Source organism: Protopterus annectens, chromosome 1.part0 (assembly GCF_019279795.1).
Source record: "Protopterus annectens isolate FY-2018-M chromosome 1.part0, PAN1.0, whole genome shotgun sequence".
NCBI classification, from domain to species: domain Eukaryota; kingdom Metazoa; phylum Chordata; order Ceratodontiformes; family Protopteridae; genus Protopterus; species Protopterus annectens.
Genome location: NC_056725.1, coordinates 380,266,458 through 380,284,383, shown reverse-complemented (window position 1 = coordinate 380,284,383; position 17,926 = coordinate 380,266,458). Strand labels below are relative to the sequence as shown.

At 37.9% G+C, this 17,926-nt stretch overlaps 1 long non-coding RNA gene across 1 annotated transcript in view; it reads right to left on the bottom strand.

The window, feature by feature from the left end:
- Positions 1–3,939: 3,939 nt before the first annotated feature.
- The window catches only part of LOC122801325, a 34,215-nt gene continuing 20,228 nt past the window's right edge, over positions 3,940–17,926 (bottom strand). The window contains exon 3 of the long non-coding RNA XR_006364686.1: positions 3,940–4,031. This is a non-coding gene — a long non-coding RNA (uncharacterized LOC122801325). The remainder of the gene's footprint in view (positions 4,032–17,926) is intronic.

The following is a 17,926-nucleotide window of genomic DNA, read 5'->3' as shown; positions in this document are numbered from 1 at the left end:
GATGGGGCAAATATTTGTCCCACTCCCTCTTAAACTGGTTTGCAAATGCCCTTAGCATGGACTTGATTGTAGAGTTTAACCTCTCAACAAGCTCTCAACAAGACCATTAGTCTAGGGATGGTAGGGGTGGTCTTCATGTGCTTCACCCCGCAGTACTTCCACAGATAAGCCAGCAGGTCTGACATGAAATTGGCACCTCTGTCAGTCAGTATTTCTTTTTGAAACTTACCCTGCTGAAAATGTCTAACAAAGCATTTGCCACCTTTTCTGCCTCAATGGAGGATAGAGCCACTGCCTCAGGTTATCATGTAGCAAAATCCACTACCACTAGGATATACTTTTTCCCTGTGGAATTTGGGGTACTCAGAAGCCCCACAATATCCATAGCTACCCTCTGAAATGGCTCCTCAATCGCAGGCAAAGGCATTAAAGGAGTTCTCACCTTGTCTCCTGCCTTGCCTACCTTTTAGCACTGCTCACAGGTCCTGCAGTACCCTGTTACATCTCTGGAAATTCCAGGCCAATAGAAGTTCTGCATAATATGTCTCTTTGTACGTTTTATGCCCATATGACCTGCAAAGGGAATATCATAGGCTATGGCTAGAAGTGCCAGACAGCAGGCTCTAGGCACTACCAACTGCTGTACTCTCTCACCTTCTAGCCCTCCCGCAGGTGTCCACTCTCTATACAGTAACCCTTTGTCCCAGTATACAGATTCCCCCTTCCCTTGAGAATCAAATGCCTCACTAGCTACCTGCCTCAGGCCTTGCAATGTAGGGTTTGAGAGCTGAGCCTGTCTCAACTCTCTCTTTGTAACCCATCCCAATTCCCCTTCCACAGGAATTCTGGCATCCTCTGACAGTGGTGCGTCACTGTCAGCCTGGGTACTACTACTCACCTCTACCTTGGCAGTCACTCTGTCCAAGGGAACATCAGTACCCACAAGCAGCTGTGGCTCACATTCAGTCTCACTGCTACAAAGTAGCTCCCTCCCTGAAATAACCACCTCACCAGTCCTGGCTGCAAGTATGCAGTCCATCTGGGTCTCCACCAGGCTACCAGACCCACATGCTTGTCTCCTAGCCTGACTGTATGTAACTGCATAAACAGATGGTACTGGCTCATCCAAATCCTTCCCTATTAGGACATCTGCAGGATGGTAGTTCGTTACTCCTGTTGTCTCAAGACAACCGACTATTGGCATTTTGTTTTTCCCACTTACAGGCTCTCTCACCTTTTGTTCCCCACCTTGCTTCCATGAACATCTGTATGACACATGGCCCCACTGGTTGCATTCAAAACATTTAACCCTAGGTCCTGGAAGTGTACCTGGACTAGTGGCTTCCCCTGCTACTGGCAGATTCTGTTGGAGTGGTCTGTGTTGCCCACCATGGGTTCCTTTAGACCCATGAGCAGGGGTGGGAGCCCCTTTCCTGTGCAGGGATGCCCTGCTTGCTAGGTATAGGTCTCACTTCTTCCCCAACTCGTCTGAAGTAGCACATTGTCTATCAGCTAATCAGATCCTCATGTCCTCAGGCAAAGTGGTATGGGCTTGTTCCCTCACCAAAAGGTCTGCCAGCCCTTCAAAAGTGGTGACCTGACATCCACAAACTCACCTATGAAAATAAGTGCTCAGTTCAGCAATATATTCACACACACTTTCATCTGCCTTGCGTCTATGCTCACAAAATGTTTTCCTATAAGTTTCAGGTGTTATCTTAAAACATTCTAACAAGTGATTTTTAACAGCAGTATAATCAAAATATTCACAATCAGCAAGTTTAGACAACACAGTTACAGCTTTACCATGGAGTAGGGGGGCAGGAACCATACCCAGAGCCTTTGGTCAACATCATATTGCTTACATACCCTGTCAAACATATAAATGAAACTATCAAAATTATCCCCCTATTTAAACAGCGGAAGAAATTTACTGACCTTTTGTGCTTCTGGGGTCCAGTTATTTCCTTCCCCATTACCCCCACGACTCTGGTGAAGACTCATCATCTCCTTCTCATGCTGTCTCTGCCTCTACTTTTTCCTCAGCTTCCAGGTATAGCAATTTCTCATTTGCCTCAGCCTGCAGACGTCTCAGTCTCTCAGCTGCTTCTATTTCCAAATGCCTGGCCTCCAACTCAAGTCTCTTTAGCTCCAGATGGATTTTTAAGTCCTTTGCAGAAAGGTTGAGCTGTCCATTCTCTGAGGGTGGTACATCTCCACTGCCAGTCTGATTGTCCTCCTGGTTGCTGTTTTCTGATGCAGCTATGACCAAAGCTGCAATCATGTCTGCCTTAGTCAGGTTTCCATGCACCAGTCCCCTATGCTGGCACATCTTAGCCAGCTAGCTCCTTGTCAGCTTTCTCTACTCCTCTGCTGACATGCTGCCTGCTCTCCCTGACTAACTAAGCTAACAAAATAAATAAAACAGTTGTTATCTGAACTCTCGAGTATTTACTCCGTGGCTGATTTAGAGTACAAAACACCTTCAGTGATCACTGTACACAAGCTACAGGAATTCACTCTACCCACACCACTACAAGCCAATTAGTATTTGCCAACCAGTTAATAAGTGGTGTGGATATCCCACCACTGCCAAACAATTAATATGTGATGCCCCTAACTGGTGCTAGTGGTGAGGATTGAGGCTCCTTGATTTCTGGACTAGTGCAAGAGCATCACATTAAGTATTCCTTGCATAAATTAGATCATTTAACTTAAGGGATAGAATGGAATGTGTAATGCAGTGTGTCTTAATGTTATCCCATAAGGCTAAGCAGGCATAGAAGATATCATTGCTACTTCAGTTACTGCCATGATAGCAAAGTATTTGTTCACTTACCAGCTCTTGGGTGTTTGCAGCTGGCAAACAGGCATACAGTGCTACAAGGTTTACTATCATACGTACGACATACATTTGCCTGAAATGTGCTAAGATCGAGTATGAAGACTGAAAACGAAGTTTACTGCCATGCAAAATGTTGAATCCGTATATTAATATGCAAATTCGACCTTACTCAAAATTAGTAGAATGCAGTTCTACACTGCACCTGATGTAACGTGATAATTTTGCAGGGGGGCAAACCCCTGCACCCCCATACCCCCTGCAAAATATATATTCCAACTCAGAGATTGCACTATAGTGGGGAAAGTTCCTGATCCCCACTGTATCACAATCTCTAGTTCAATGACTGACCTCATCTTTGCGAACTGAGCATTCGCTGAAACAGAACTCACACAAGGGAAGGATTGGCAACACGGGTCAGCCAAATGTCATTCCACAACCTGTGGTGGCCGAAACTTCCCTCCCCAATTTAAATGTAAACCGTGTTACAAAGCAAATCTGACCCCAACAGCCTCACCACTACAATGCTGACGACCACTACTAAATGCAAAAAAAATAGCACATAGCCTGCTTATTTCTCTGTATGCTACAGAATATGCTGATACCCAGGTTTTTCACCTAACTTTTCTTATTCTCCTTAACAATGCTATTACTCTTGGGCCATGCATTCTTGAATCTTACAACATATCCATATATGAATTCTTGGAAAAAAAAATACTTTGTCTGTTGTACCTCCATCCGTACTTACCAATACTGTAGCATTATCTTGCAATGAGGTATTTTAAAAGTATTGTTTATTAATCATGAATACAATGCCTAGGGTTATAACTGGATCAGTAATCAGCCAGTATGTGTTTATGACCATCTTAGGAAGTGTTGTCATAACAATTTTGACAGGAGGCATGAAATATTATTGACAGTGTTATCTAAAAGAATCTGCAGGAAAGGAAAGATAACTGCAGTGGCTGGCAGAAACAAAGATGCTATTAAAATGGACTTAATTCCAATAAATTTATTATGTTAACAAAAACAGGTAAGTATAAAAAAGTTAGAAGTTTTAAGGTTTAATTCAAACTGTGGAGGTAACCTACTTTATTTGTATTTGCATTGGGCAGTGCATTATTTGCATTAGAGAGATTAGATGAAGGCATTGCAATCCACCGAAGTGTGCAGTTAAAGGAATTCCAGCCTAAAAGAGAAATGAAGAAATGCATTATGTTAAAATGGAAAACTGCTTCATGAGTTTTATTAAATAATTATATAAGTAAGCAACCATCAGTCGTACACCTTTTATAATGGATTTATTTTTTAATGTTAGAAATAATGTTAGAATAAATGCTACAGAAGCTCATACATAAGCCTTAATATTCTTACCTCCTTTTTAACAGAGTTTTCAAATTGTTATATAGAGTTGTAGCCAGGGTTACAAAATTGGCAAACGTTTTATTAAAAATATAGAGGTGTTTTTCAAAACACAGAAAAATAACAATGCTGTATTGTCCATCCATTCTATCCCCAACTATATTTTTTTCTTGCCTTTTAATTTATTCATTAACAAGGAAAGCCACCTAGGCACACCTGTCTCTTTCCAGTGTTGACAACAGTGAACCACCTAATTAAATAATTTTCTGGGAGAACATGTAAGAGACTATCAATTTTATGTGTAAAAGGGACAGAATTATGGAAATAGTGGAAACACCTGTGAGTGACATTTTCCAGTGTCCCTGGTTATAAAACATTAAAACATTTCAAATAAGACAGTTTAAACCATTGTCAAAACAGCTTTGAAACAACTCCAGTGTGTGTGGTACAATTAAAACAAAATCACTATACAGTAAAACATAAAATGCCATGGGTTCAAAATAAACTACATTAAATGTTCACATACATAATTGCTTCTTCAAAGCATGAAAGCTACCCATCCAGCTATGCAAATCACCAGAAGCCTAGAATCTGACACAGATACCGACACTGAAAGTAGATAAGTGCCACTCAGCCTATCCTGTTTAGTCATTTCCTGGACTGCTTGTTAAACTCTCAGTTAAACTGCTTACATGCTTCTAGTTCTCTACCCAATTAACGGATATTATTATTATTACTATTATTATTATTATCCCTAGAATTTTCTTCAGTTTGTTTTACTCATTCCTGAATATTCATCTTTTTTTAATTCGCTACCTTCTCCTGGATGATCATATTTCTTTTCACTGTACCTCTTTGCCTTTCTACCTGTACTTACAGGCAGTGTTCCTTTATTCTTCCACTTACTGTTGGATGAAAGAAACCACTGTCTTGGATTGTATTGATGCAATAAAATACTTAAAATTTCCCCTATAATATGCCTTATCTTCCTTTTTCACTATGGTAAGCACACTAAGTTTCATTAAACTCCCCTCCTCATGACTAATGGATTCAAACGTTGTACATTCTTTTCTTCTTTTTATGTTACAAATGTAATGACATCATTGCTACAGTCTTTACTGTATAACAATATTCACCCCAACAAGGTTCCTTATACCAGTATTCGTTCCAATGTATATAGGTATTGTATACACTAAGAAACACACAAAAATATGTCTTAGCTTAATATAATCAAGTTCTCTGTTGTGGGTTGTCTCTGTTTTGGGTCATTTCTTTAATTTATTTGTAGTTTCTCTAACTGTACACAGAAGCCCTCATCTTATGCTTATGCAATGGCTATGGTTTATAGACAGCTGTGCAGCAGTGCAACTCAGACTGCTCAGATAAGGCGGGCCGTGCTGCTCGGCAATAATGCAATTCATAGTCATATGTACTGTCCACCAATACGTGACACTGAACTACATTAAGGTATAATTTTCATGTTTACAAATTTATTATTTAGTTATTGTATTTTATTATTTATTTACTCTGACAGCATATTCAGGACACTCTGCTTCTTACAAACTTGTTAGGTTATCTTTTTCAGACAGCCACTAACAATTAAGGGGGTATATTTTTATATTAGAAGACTAAATGGTAAAAATTGTTACTAGTCTAGATGAAGTTTCTGACCTGGATATTAAGAATCTGTCACTGGAGTTTGCTGAGTGTTTTCTACTTTTGTTTTAGCATATTACATCCGAGTGACACCTCCCATTGCATCTGCAGTTAACTCCTACTGCCGCATCTAGGCGTCAAATATTGCTTGTTCATATTTGCATCAGTAATTCCAAAACCATGCTATGTACAAGGTTTTCAAAGTTTTCATCTGAAAGCTTACACAATGACAAATTCAGCTGCATTAATATATGTCCTCTGTCTAGTACAGGTAAAGAGATATTAACTCCTGTTTTCATGTTATTAATTTCTATAGATATAATTTTCACATTTTTCTAAATATCTCAACAACCAAGTAACATAGACAGAACTCCTTACTTCGTACAAAAGCTCTCAGCTAGATGAATAAAATCCTGCTGACAGTATATGTGTAACTTGGGTGGTTGCTGAGATATTATAAGTTGTTTAAAAAATATTACAAATGTGATAGTTACAATGTTTACTGTGAACTATAAAATTCAGTTTAAGACCTAGAACCTAAAGGATACTATCACTATAAAAATAGTTTGTGCTGAAGGGCTTTCCATTTATACTTCTTTCATAACCCCTATGGTTCTAGAGATATGAACATTTGTTTGAAATGTGAAGACATAATTTGATTCTGTCAAAAGGATTAAGCTCCGCCCACTGGAAGTTACAGTGCAAACTTCCTGAGCTCCATTACAGTGAATGAGTTAAACAGATCTTTTTCTGATGATGAATTTTAGTGCATCACTTGTATTTCTTTAATGTTTGATTCATTATAAGTAGGTCTGAGAAACAGATTTGGGGGTCTCATCATTAAGATGGTAAGAGTTTTGCTTTGAAATGTAGTTTACTTAGCAATATATGTTATAGATTAATAGATATGTTTTGGTGCTTGGGAGACAGGACATGTATCTCTTGGGGTAAGGGTCACTGTGTTGAATTCTTAATGTGGCAAGATAGCGTTTTGATTTTGTGGGTTATGGTTACAAAACAGATGTTGGACATGTGAGGTAAATACAGTATGAAAATATGAGCATCTTTACTGTTTTGTTATTTTACCTTTAATGTGCTGTCTGGCTGTGGTAATTGGTGTACCCATTTGGGGCAGGGATAATGGGTAGGAAGGATTAATTATGATGTAGTTTACTTTTATTTTGTAACTGTTTAGATACTCTTTTTTTTAAGCTTTTGTTTCCAATTTGCAATTTGAGTGGGCAGTTCTTACCTTATGAGGTAGGATGTTTTTACAGACTTTTGTTTTATTTTTTTATTTTTTTTATATTTTACATTTTTTTTAATTTGAAAGGTCAGATCTGTCCCGCAAAGGGCATAATTTCTTTCAAGTTTGAGGGATGTTACATGTGAAATTTTGTGTAACTTGCTATGGAGGTTAGATATGTTTTGCATTTAGTATTATTTAAATGTATAGTTGTTATCTTTGTACTTATGTGAACAATGTGATTTCATTGAGTTTGTGCCATTTGGTTTTCTGTCTGTTGGGGACTTTGCATAATTTTCAACAAGTAGTTTTTAATTGTATTTATGAATGTAATGCTTAGTGTGAATTTTGTGTTGGATTTACAGTTAAGGAAATTGATTTCATTAGCTTAATGTATAATATTTCTGGCTATTGTTACCTAAAGTATGCAATCCTGCTGTGGTTAGGGTAACCTATGTCCAACCACTGGTGAAATGGGAAGAGGGGGGATAAACACAGTATCTGATACAGTAACTCAGATGTGTGCTTTGTTATTGGAGATCATGACCACCAAAGCAATGAGTATATACAGGATATTAGACGCAAGTTGCTATAAAAGCAGGGATACCCTGCATGGGAGTACCAGGCACAATGTAGGCACGATTTCTTCAAGATTTTTAGATACATTTTCAAAACTGACATAGCTGTCTGCCTAAGATGGAGACTAGGATGCCCTTCATAATTTAGTCATAATGTATCATAATGTACAGATGCCATCATAAACTACAACCGTGTCTTAGGTTCACAGTTTCATAGGTGTGTACTAGGCTAGTGGCCCTGGAGCCTTTACAAGCCTAGCCCATAGGATTACCCTGGCATTGTGCCACCCGACCTTACTTCCCAGTGCCTCTATCGAGTAGAGTCACTGGAGTGATCCCTGGGGTGAATTTTCTATTTCCCATCCACTCATCAAGATTTTTCTTGAAGAGGGACAGTGAGGTGCTCTGTTTGACATGCATGGGAAGTCTATTCCATAGCATGGGCAGTCTCTGGGTTATGAACCTGTCCCTCCAGCACGTTCTGTTGATTGTGGTAATGAGGTTAAGGTCTCTGGAGCATGTGGTGTGGAGGGATTGGGATTTCTTTAGATGTAGCATTTCTAACAGAGCTGGGTCAGACATGCCTTTGTAAGTCAAATCGTCTCTAAGTAGACAATATGAGACACAGAATAGTTGGAGTTTTTTGGGTCTGTCCATATAGGACAAGTGTTTAAGGGCTAAGATCCTCTTTGTGAGGTACTTTTTTGGCCTCTCCAGTTGTTGCAGGTGTCTAGTGAGGCACATGCAAAATGGGGCAGTGTACTTGATGATTGGCCTAATGAGTGAATAGTAGAGGAAGACAATGACCTTTTTCTTCCTGGATGCAAAACCTTTAGTAATGAGATGTGCCACATAGAAGGACTTTCTGACCACAGTGGCAATGTGATGGTCAAAAGAGATGTTGCTGTCAACCTGTGTTCCCAGATCTCTTATAATGCCTTCTGTGTTCAGTGGACTACCATCGATGTGGTAATTCATGGGAACTGGGTTTTTCCCAAAGGGGATGATGACACTTTTTTGGCATTGAGCTTAAAGCCATGGTTCTGACACCAGTTGCTGGTCTCAGTGATGCCTTTCTGTAGGATGTCAAAATCACTTGGGGAGTTAATAATGGCTCCCAACTTGCAACTGTCTGTGAAGTCAGCCAGAGTCCCTTTGTGTTGGCCTGGACCTCAGAGAAGTAGACACCAAACAGGAGAGGACCCAGGACTGATCCCTGTGGGACTCCACCCATGACTGGTTGGTATTGACTTGGAGTAAGCTACTTTTACACTGTGGGTTCTGTCTGTGAGCCAGTTTGCAACCCACTTAGTGATATAGGGGTTGATGCCTAGCTTAGTGAGTTTTTCTATGATTCCTGAGTGGGGAATGGCATCAAAGGCCTTGGCCAGATCAAGGTAGGCTGTATGAACCACCTTGCCTTCATCCACAGGTCTGGTGACTGACTCATAGAAGTTGACCAATTTGAGCAGGCATGATCTACCCTTCACAAAACCAAACTGTGTGGGATCCAGAGTTTGGGGATTCCCTATATCCTTGATTATTAGGCCCATGATGATGTGTTCCATAGCTTTACATATCAGACTTGTCAGGCTAAATGGGTGATAGTTCCCAGGGTCTGCAGTCATTCCTTCTTTGTGGAGAGGAATGACTATAGCAGTGCGCTATTTGGTAGGGGCAAAGCCTGAGGTGAGGCTGTGATTGAACAGGGCACACAGGTGAGGTGCCAGTTCACTCTGTAGTTCATGTAGAATACAGCCAGGGATATTGTCAGGCCTTGCTGAAAATTGAATCCCAGGGTAACCCCTATGAGATAGCAACATTAACCTTATAAATGGCCACCCCTGAAAAATAGCATCTCCAGTAATTCAGGCATCAGTGTTACTAGTTCTGAAATAGATAATAACATGATGTACACATGCAATGAAATTTTATAGACAGTAACCCCAAGAATTATTTCCTTTTTCTTCCAGTTTTGCCCTACCATGTTTTCCAGGGGCATCAAGTTAATTTCAAAAGGGAGGATGAAGGGAGCATAAAGAGTGGTCATCCATGTCTAGTGTTTCTGATCAATATAACATGCTCTTACAGTAGACCATTTATCTTAAGTCTTCCTTTTTGGCAGACTATTTGCTGATATAGACACATATAGGCTGTAATCCAGATTTCACATCAGAATGAGTCTGTAAAATTTAGCTTGCAGTGAATCTTTAAATCAAGTACTACTTTGGTTACTGTCCCCTAATATATTTCTATCCTTTATTTATTGTTGGAGAAATAAATTTATTTATAATGTCACATAATGTTTCCCATAACACCTCATCAACTTTGTATATATTCAAATATGTGCTGTCTGGTTTGTACAGGCAAGGTCTCTTGCTGTATATCTGAGTCATACTTCACAACTGTCCAGATTTTCACAGATTGTGTAGATTTTTTGCCTATATTTTTGGCCTATTCCTCACAAAATCTGTGGTTTTCTGGATTTTTGTTGCAAATCAGTGAAGAATGACTTTACTAAATAATGACAAGCATTTGAGTTTCAGACTTTATATCATTCAGAAAATGCATGATAACACAGGACCTCAATTGTAACCTCCACAAATATTAAGAATGAAGCACCTGGAGCCACCACAACCACAAACTTCGACTTTATTAAACAAAAACACATACAAAAAAAACACTTAACTTGTTCACCGCATTTTTCGTCAACCATGTAACTTTCTCAGCAAAACACACGTCATTAAGCACATCCCCATTATAAATAAACTAATCCCACACTATTATCCAATCACATTAAACCTTACAATGACTTATTCATTCATAAAACAATCACAAAGGAAGCATTAAAAAACATGTAAAAAAACATTCATTTTTTATAAAAATTTTTTTTGCATCAAGCCTGCATACTAATACAATATAGTAATACCTAATATATGAACCCCTAATAAATACTATCCTCCCATAAAATACAAAAAGATAAAAAATGTTATACATATTTATAAGATACATTAACAAAACCTATCACATATATATATACCCCCCAATTAGACCTATTGTTTTGGCCAATGGATCGAAAACATACCCACTGGCAAAATTTGTAGATTCAAAAATTAAGAAGGTCTGGATAGACCAGGAAGGTTTTCTAAAAGATTCATGGGACCTGCTAAGAAATGTGAAACAACGATTTTTTGATTGTGATACAATATTTTTAACAGTGGATATTATAGACCTGTTTTCCGTTATCCCACATGATGTGGGGATGGAGTGGTTTTTAAAAGCCTTGTTGGATACAAAGAAATTTAATTGGAAAGAATTGAGGGTTATAATGGAATTGTTAGAACTGGCTTTATTAAACAATTTTATAGTATTTGAAGGTGATTTTTTTAGGCAGTTACAAGGAGTTGCTATGGGGGCCTGTTGTGCCCCCAGTTTCACAAACATTGTCCTCAGTACCTGGGAAAAAATTTTTTGTTTATCCCACCTTATATTAATTACTGGAGTTGTTTTAAAAGGTACTTGGATGATTTATGCCTCTTTTGGATTGAAGGGGAGAACAAACTAGTATAATTTTTACAGTACATAAATAGTACCACCAGTTTCCTTAAGTTCACACATAATTTTAATAGAGAGATGTTAAACTATTTAGATGTGGCTATTTATAAAAATTATGCTAACAAAACCTTGGAGTCAAAGATCTTTAGAAAAGAGACATTTTCCAATTCATATTTATATTTCACTAGTGCCCACCCATTTAAGCAGAAGAGAAATCTGGTTATAGGACAATATATTAGAATATCAAGGATGACAACTGCAAAAGAAGATTTTAAAAATGAATGCAATAACTTAAAGCAGATGTTTTTAGAAAGAAAGTATCCGGAAACTTTAATCAATGAAGTGATGGAGGAAGTTATTGATGGTAGGGGTGATAGATTTGGCCCAATATTAGGGACTGGTTTACAAAGTGAGGAGGGAAGGAATATTGTTAAAAAGAAAGAGGACACTGAAGAAAAGAACTATGATAGTGCATTCATGTTGAACTTTAATTGTGAGTCAGGTCTAGTTAAACAGATAGTTAATAGAAACGGGAAAATGTTTTCAGAATTTTCAGATTTAAATACAATATTTAAGCAACCCATCATGTTTAGTTTTAGAAAGGATAGGAATATTAAAAATATTTTAGAAAGTAGTTCACGATATGGTGAGACAAACAATAGGAAAAAGGGTACATATAGGTATGGCAGATGCACACAATGCAAGTATGTGATGAATAAAGAATGTCACTACTTACTGGGTAGGGATAGATTACTTTCAAGTAAGACCTATGCCAATTGTGATACAAATGGTATTGTGTACCTCGCTGAATGTAAAAAGTGTACCTCCTTTTATGTGGGAAAATGGAGAGGGCATTAAGAAGAAGAATTTATGAGCATATATATGAGATCCGTAAGCAGGATCAGAAAAATGCCCTATACAAACAAAACACAGTATGTAAGGAAGCTAACTTTATGTTTATTGTGCAGGAAGTGATCCCACATGATGTTAGAGGGGAGGATTGGGAAAATAGAATAGAGGTGAGGGAACTATACTGGCAACTGATCTTGGAGGCTTGCAGGATACCAGGGTTAAATGAACATATATCCATATATCAATATATCCATAGTACCTGTTTTGAAATTAAGAGCCGCATTGTGAAAAAATGGTTGTGGTTTTAAAAAAATTTTTTTTTTAAAAAAAATCTTTTATGAGCAAATGTTAGTATGTTTTGTATTAAGGATAGGGGCATAAGGTTTTGTTAGTAGAAATACTAACCTTGCAAAGATCAAGATATGGTTTAGGTACAGTAATAAAGTCTGCCATACATGTGTGCTCTCGTATTGTTTAGTGCTCACTCATATATATATATATATATATATATATATATATATATATATACACACATATATATATATATATATATATATATATATATATATATATATTCACTTCAGAAGCTCAAAATACTGAAATCTTGAATTTCAGTATCTCGAGCCCAAGAAGTTGAATCCACAAAACATTGAAAACTGAAAACCACGAAATTCAAAACCTCGAATACCGGAGGTTTTGAATTTTGCGGTTTTACTGCAAACACACACACAGACACACACACACACACACACACACACACACACACACACACACACACACACACACACACACACACACCATCCACCACACAAACACATAATCACTCTACTACATGAAAGCAGGGGGGCAAGCCCCCCTGCACCCCCCACACCCCCATACTTATATGTTCTCACTCCGAGGTCGCACTACATACAAACACACACACAAAACACCACCACACAAGCTACTTTCTCTTCACGCACACACATCACAGCAACAAAACACACTGACAAACACCAAAGCCCCTACCCAAACCCCTTAACACACACACACACACACACACACACACACACACACACACACACACACACACACACACACACACACCCACTTACTTGAATACATGGCCATAGTGAAACATTAGAAGTGCGAAACTCAAAACCTCCGGTATTCGAGGTTTTGAATTTTGCGATTCTAAACATTCGCTATTATGGGGTTTCGACTTTTTGGGCTCGAGCTTCTGAAGTGAACCCATATATATATATATTTATATATATATATATATATATATATATATATATATATATATATATATATATATATATATATATATATATATATATATTTATATGATAGATTTTGTTAATGTATCTTATAAATATGTATAACATTTTTTATCTTTTTGTATTTTATGGAAGGATAGTATTTATTAGGGGTTCATATATTAGGTATTACTATATTGCATTAGTATGCAGGCTTGATGCAAAAAAAAATTTTATAAAAAAAAGAAAGTTTTTTGACATGTTTTTTAATGCTTCCTTTGTGATTGTTTTATGAATGAATAAGTCATTGTGAGGTTGAATGTGATTGGATAATAGTGTGGGATTATTTTATTTATAATGGGGATGTGCTTAATGACGTGTGTTTTGCTGAGGAAGTTACATGGCTGACAAAAAAACGCAGTGAACAAGTTAAGCTTTTTTTTTTGTATTTATTTTTGTTTAATAAAGTCAAAGTTCGTGGTTGTGGTGGCTCCAGGTGCTTAATTTTTAATATTTTTAATTATGAAGTACTGAAGTGGCAAGGAGGTTTTCTTGATTGAGCATGATGTGTCTTTACTGGGAAATTCCTGAATAATATACCTGAAATTATTATGAAGATGGTAGGGGCTAATGGAAGGATAGATGTGTTTCTTTACTTGGCTGGACTGTATATGTGCATAGAATGGCATTTGTGTCACATGACTTTTTTCTGAAAATGAGAAAGGAGAACTGAAGTAATTTTATAAGGTCAGCATGCATCTATGTGGATTGTAAAGTAAATAGAATAAGCCTGATGCCATTTTTTACAACAAATCTGTGGATGGCAGGGAAATTTGACTATGAATTTTAAATGGGTGAAAGAACATGTCATTATATTTATTTATTTATTTATTTATTTTGCATTTGTTTACCGGGGATGTCCGACTGGGCCAAAGACCCATTTTCAGCGAAGGCCCAAGGAGAAAAGCTCCTTTAAAAAATATTACATGCAAATTCATCCAATACAATACCAGCAACACATAATAATTTTACAATACAATACAAGAAAGCTCATAATTTTACAATACAATACCAGAAACGCATAACAAGTTTACAATACAATACAAGAAAAGACATTACCAGATAATACAAGAAATATAAGCAGTAAGTAAGCTAAACAACTAATTGGCAAAAACAAAGAGATGTCTTCCAAAATGTACAATATAGAGTAATAAGGGTCTATATTAGATCACCAAATGCTTAGGTAAGCAAACGGTGATTAATCGACCCCATGTAAGCAAAAGCTTACAAAACCGAACTGTCAGAACAGCAATTCTTTTCCAAGGGAAGAAAACCGCTGTTCCAAAAAAAAAAAAAAAAAAAAAGTAAGCACATTAAAGCATGAGATTAAGTGGGGGGCTTTGCTCCCCACACCCCCCTACTTAAATATACCAACTCCGAGACCGCACTACAGTGCCGAAAATGGCAAAGTACTGAAACGGCCAGGGAAAGAATTTGCTTACATGCCGCTTCGATATTTTGCAGTTTTGGTTTTGTCAGTTCGACCAAGACGCATTCGAAAACATGCATCTTCGGTCTGCTGATAGGAACCTGAGTAATAATATTCTGAGTAGAAAAAATACTTATTAGCAAATTGACAAATGAAAGTAGATTGTACCATCATAGGGAAATGGTAAACGTTTAGGTGAAATGTCATGGTATAGAAGGAAAATATAATGAAAAGCATATATGGTATTGAAGGCAAGAAAAAAAATAGATGTTGGATGTTATGTTAGTGGTACATATACTTAAAACAGTGACAGCAAGGCAGTATGGAGGTGAGTTGATAAGGAGGGAAGGGAGATGCATATAAAAGACTTGAGAGAGGTATAAAGTGATTTAAGGAATAGTGAATTAGAGGTAAGAAGAGAGAAGCTGAAATTTGGTAGGTGCTGAAAACACAGCTTAGAATATAAAAAGCGAAAAGATAATTACGGTTGAAAGAAAAGGAATGGACAGAATAGAGCAGCCTGGGTTAGTGCAGGAGCAGAGCCATGTGTTAGCTAGGTGTTCCTTAAGCAGCGTTTTAAATCAGGATGTATTGTTGGTGTTTAGTATCATTTGAGGTATGGAATTCCAGGACTTGGATATCTGGTAGGAGAACAGAAAATTGCCATGATAGTTATTAGGTTTAGATACTGTAAGTAGTAATTTGTTGGAGGATCTTAGTGTTCTGTTATTTGAGTAGGGCTGAACTAAGTTCTTAAGTGATGGACAGTAGTCATGGATGGTGTAAGACAGAATGAACGAATGTTAGTTGCTTGAGAGATAGGAGATGAGGTAGTTCGATCCAATTTAGTTTATGAAGTGCTGTGCAGTGATGTGATCTGTGAGGGAGGTTAGTAGCACATTTTGTGATTTTGTTATATCAGGACTACAGCTGGCTTAAGTTAGATTTTCTGAGGTTAGTGAATATTGGTGAGGCATAAAGGAGGATAGACAGTAGATGAGTCCTTGCTATGGAACATCTACTGGCATTGGTTAGGTAAGGCTTGACACTGTATAGCAAACCAAGCTTAATGTGGTCCTTTTTGATAGCTAGAGTGAGTTGCTTGTCAAATTTTAAGTTGCTGTCTTTTGTAACTCCAAGGTGTTTGGTGTGCTGGACAGCTTCTCTTTTAGTTTTATTGGCTGAGTATATGGTGAGAGGGTTATAGTTATCAGGTGCTTTACTATTAGTAAAGAGCATAAGCTTTGTTTTATTTGGATTCAGTATAAACTGAAAGCTGAAGAGATATTTTTCATTGACCTGGAGAGAGTGTTGTGTTATTCGTAGGAATTCTGGTAGGGAGGGAGCTGAGTATATGAAGGAAGAGTTTTCAGCGCACTGAACGATAGTTGCATGCTGGGTGGCTGTGCTGAGCCTTTTGGTGAATATGGTGAAAAGCTGTGGACCGAGAACTGAGCTTTGGGGAACACTTACTGAGACTGGTAGTAGGATGGATAGTTCAGTGTGCTACTTAACTGCCTGTTGGCAGTCAGTTAAGTAGCTGAGAAACTAGGGGAGGGCAGACTGAGTTAGATTTAAAAGTAGTTAGCTTTTATTGTGACAGTGTATCAAAGGCCTTAGACATATCAAGAAGGATGGCAGAGATGAGCTGGTTATCATTTCTAAGATGGTCAACTGAGTTTGTAAAGCTAACAAGGGCAGTGGTGGTACTGTATGTAGATCTGAAGCCATGTTGAGATGCAGATAGGGGATTATTATTTAGGAGGTAATTAAGGAGTTGTCTGTGTATGCATTTTTCAAGAATCTTGGCTATGGGGGGGAGGATAGCAATTGGCTTGTAGTTTGAGAACTCTGCAGAGGTGCCACCTTTGTGGAGGGGGGGACGATAAAAGAGACTTTCCAGAGTTTGGGGACATATTGCTCATTAATGGACCAGTTTATTAGGAGAGACATAGGGTAGGAGATGGAGTCTGCTGCTAATTTTAGAAATTCATTGGAGAGTTGGTCAGCTGCAAGGGAGGATGGCTTAAGCTTGGACAGATATTTTTTGATGATGTTAGTTTGAACTGGTTTGATTGTAAAGGAACTGGAGGAATTGCCTAGTGTGTTGGGGATGGATAGGGGGGTCTGGTTGTTATTTCCTACTAGGGAGAGTATAGAGTTGATAAAGTATAAATTAAATTGTGTGGTTATACAATCTGTGGTATTTGGAGTGGTTGGAGATGGGGTTGTGTTCTGTCCAGGCCTAAGTAGTTGTTTAATGGCACACCAGCATTTCTGGGGATTACTTTTGTGTTTTTGTTGCGTGGATGTATAGTATAACTTTTTGTCTTGTTTGATTTGTCTTTTTGGCAAGGTTACATAATTGATGGTATATGAGGAGAGAATCTTAACATTTACTCCTATGGTATAGGTCCCATGCTCTGTCTCTCCACTTTAGGAGTACCTTAGTCTAATTGGTAAGCCATGGTATGTGCTTACATTTAATACAGATCTTTCTAAGGGCAGCTAGGTTGTTTAGTATACTGAGGAATTTATCATTAAAATATTTAACAGTCACATCTAGGTGCAGGTGTTTTAAAGGAGACCGATCTTATTGTTGTAGAATGGTGTTGAAAACTTAATGGGAGAAATGCCCTTTGTTGCAAACAAGTTTGTAAGTGATATTTTTAGTAGGATAGATGTACTGCCTAAGTAGGTAGGTGGGTAGATGATCACTTAGGCATTCAGGGAGAAAGCCTGATTGGTGACAGAGTGAGGGTTTGTTTATGAGCATCCTGTCAAGGATTGATTCTTTTTTGCTATGCTTGCCAAATCTGTTAGGGGATTGTATAATTAAGCAATAACCCAAGCCTGGGTGTGGGTAATGCTGGATTTACCCACAGTTGGTGTGGTTTGGTCATGAGGGCAAAGCCCGAGTGGCCAAACAAAGACAACCGTGGGTAAATCCAGCATTACCCACACCCAGAAGTGGGTTATTGCTATTATACAATGATTTTATTTAAGAAAAAAAATACTTAGTTTTCTTAAATAATGGCATTGTATAATGCCTCCTTGCTGCCCTTCCGAAGTTGTCCAGTATTCTGCGGCAGTTCTGATGTACTG